Source organism: Sipha flava, unplaced genomic scaffold (genome assembly GCF_003268045.1).
Source record: "Sipha flava isolate LNK unplaced genomic scaffold, YSA_version1 259_pilon_pilon, whole genome shotgun sequence".
NCBI classification, from domain to species: domain Eukaryota; kingdom Metazoa; phylum Arthropoda; class Insecta; order Hemiptera; family Aphididae; genus Sipha; species Sipha flava.
Genome location: NW_020272920.1, coordinates 23739 through 27095, shown reverse-complemented (window position 1 = coordinate 27095; position 3357 = coordinate 23739). Strand labels below are relative to the sequence as shown.

General features: G+C 30.4%; 1 pseudogene; it reads left to right on the top strand.

Annotated features, from left to right (window-relative positions):
- Positions 1–283: 283 nt before the first annotated feature.
- Positions 284–2931, top strand: LOC112684947 (annotated as a pseudogene).
- The last annotated feature ends 426 nt before the right edge of the window (positions 2932–3357 follow it).

The window sequence follows — 3357 nt, the reverse complement described above, 5'->3', positions numbered from 1 at the left end:
CAATAAGTATTAATATAACGCGTATCGAATATTCATGTGTTGTGATTAATTTAATAAAGTTATAATTACAAATTTAATAATTACAATTTACAAATTTAGTGAGTATTATCAAAACATTTAAAATGTTTAACCATCATTTTGAAAAACTATATATAAATATAAAAAAGGTTAGCTTAGGTTCATAATATAATAACATTACTTTAAAAACTACTTTGTTTTCTTGATGTGAATTTTTTTGTTGAATGCTTGATGCCAATTCGTTGATATTTGGCGTATAATTGGTAACTTTTAATAAAGTACACGTGACACTGCATTCATCAGTTAGTCGGTTTCTTAAATCAGATTTTATAAAATTAATTTCTGAAAATAATGACTCACATGAATAAGTTGAAGAAAAAATAGACAAAACAGCTAACGCTACTATTTTTAAAGTGGAATAATCTTTTGGAACTGCATTCAAAATCTTGTTCCCTATGTTAACAATCAATTTGCCTATTGCACCATCACGCTGAATTTCTTTCATTTAATTTCTCAGTATAACGAATTTTTCTTTCCATAAGGTATTCGACTGAAAATATACAAGTTGCATTTCAAAATCATCTAAGTTCAGCAGTTCAAACACTTTTAAGTTGAGTTTTTCAAATGACAATGTGTCTGGATAAATAATAATTTTCATAGTTTCTTCAAATTCATTAAACCGAGTAAAGCGTGTAGAGAACTCATTCATAGCTGTCTTAATATTATTTGGCGATTGCCCCCGGGCGCCGAAGTCTTGTAACAGTAAGGGGGCGCCCTTATCAGCACTTAATATGCTACCTGTGCCCAGTGGCCCCGAGGAAGATATGTTGCCTCGGAGCGTTGAAATGTTTGACACGGCTCTGCGCGTATAAATATAATTATACGTAATGCTGTAAGACGTATAACATTGGAAAATGTGCTGCCCCTCAAGTGCCTGCGTATAAATACACCACCGCTAATAATACAACTTAAACAACAACTGAAAAAAATACGTTTATCTTTATACTATAGATAACTCCGAAAATTGTTCTAATCCAGTGGTTCAATAGGAGGAATAACCAGAATACGTAATTTGTATTCGTAGTACGTTTGGTTTTGTTTTTTCTGTTCGATGTTCAAATGTGCCGCCCATAATATTAATAAATCCGTATCCAGCGCGTGCGCACAATCGGCGTCGAAACGGTCCGATGGTCCGGCACTGCGACAGCACGTCACAGATATCTATATTAAACTAGATAAGGTACTCGCGTTATCGTATGAATCCCACAGATCCGTTATCACAAATTTCGTGGTTGGCAAAACAATTTGAATTACCATTACGATTACACATTTACACCTATAATATTATGGTTTTATGAGTGTGTGAATTTATTTATTTGACATTATTTTGACAATAATGATTATATTATTTTACTTATTGTGCTTCATATTTTAAATATAATCATGCCAGTGTCATGTGTTGCGTATGGATGTACAAATAGATATAAAATTGGTCAGAATATTCATTTTTTTCGGTAAGTTTATCTATGATTAGTTATCTACTATTATTATTAATATAGTTTACACGTAGGTATACATAGCTAAGGTTAGGTTATTTTAATACAGATATTTTGAATATTATAGATTTCCTTTAGCCAATGTTGATCTAAATAAAAAATGGATTGCAGCTATTAAAAGAAAGAAGTTTACACCAACGAAATGGAGCCGTTTATGTAGTGATCATTTTGTTAATGACAATTATCAAGTAAAACTGGGTAATAATAAAAACATATTTTTAAAAGAAGATGCTGTGCCAACAGTGTTCTCTGCATTTCCTTCTTACTACCAAAAGGCGTCCAAAATTCCAAGAAAAGAACCGCTTGTAAGAAATCTCATTCAAATTGAAAATTCAAATTTAAATGCAGCAGGTACTTATGAAATTAAATTAAACTACACAAATGAAAACTTAATTTAATTTATATCTAATGACAATTAAAAAATATATTTAATTCAAATCTAGCAGAATATGACATTCCATTAATTGATGATAAAATTGGAACTTCTGATGACATTCAATTAGAAGATGATAAAGTTGAAACCTTTGATAAAATAGTTCCTACTACTAATAATAAGGAAGTTCAAACAGTTAATAGTTATACCAGTGAACTTTTATTGAAAAAAAAAAATAAGAACTTTACAGCAAAAGTTAAGAAGAAAAGATAAAAAATTATATAACCTGCAAGAATTATTAAACGATTTGAAAAGTAGAGGCTTAATCGATGGTGAACCAGTAAATATAATAGAAAATAGTTTCAGCGGTAAATATTAATATTTAAAAATTTGTTATTTTGTAAAATAAAATATACAACTTGCTTGCTTTTTCTGCTTCTAAGCACTTATTTGCAGGCATTTGCACATTTAATATTAATGAATGGCTTATATCTTATGCTTTCTTATTAGGCACTATATTGAGCCTATTTAAAAATGAATTAAAAAACAGTAAAAAAGGTACAGGTTGTCGCTATACAAAAGAAATGAAAGAGTTTGCCTTAACCTTACATTACTATTCACCAAAAGCTTATAACTTCTGCCGGTAATTAATGCTTTTCTAGTAATTTGAATGACTACTTTTATTTTATTAAAATATACAGTGGCCGACGCTTATAGTGATCACATTTGTCCGAGAGTATTTTGATTACTGTAAGCAGCTGATTCTTATATCCAGTGAATACTATAAATGGCAACCACTGTACTTGTTATTAATCTTTAATAACTTCTATATCTATAATCTCCCAGAAGCATACAATTATGGTTTTATTATAATTATTTATGTATAATTTTTTAGTACTATTCTAACTCTTCCTAATCCATCTTCAATTGCTAATTGGACCTCAACTGTTAATGCGAAACCTGGTTTTTTCAAAGAAGTTTTTAAGAGTATTAAACTAATTCCAGCTAGTGAGAAAGATTGCAACCTAGTATTTGATAGCATGTCAATAAGAAAAAAAATTGTATATGACGGAAAAGAAGATAAATTTGTAGGGTATTGTGATTTTGGCGGCATACAAGTCGAAACTCAAGAGACCCCTGCAATTGAAGCATTATTTTTTATGTTGGTTGGACTTAATGGAAAATGGAAATGGCCAATAGGATACTTTTTGCAGGCTAAAAGTACAGCTATAATACAAGCTGGACTTATTACAACTGCAATTCAAATGGCTAAAGAAATAGGAGCTAGAGTTTGGGGTGTCACTTGTGATGGAACTACAACCAACTTGTCAACTATGACACACTTAGGGTACAAACAAAGTGGTACTTATGATGAAATACATGAATCAATTAGTATACCTGGGATCGATT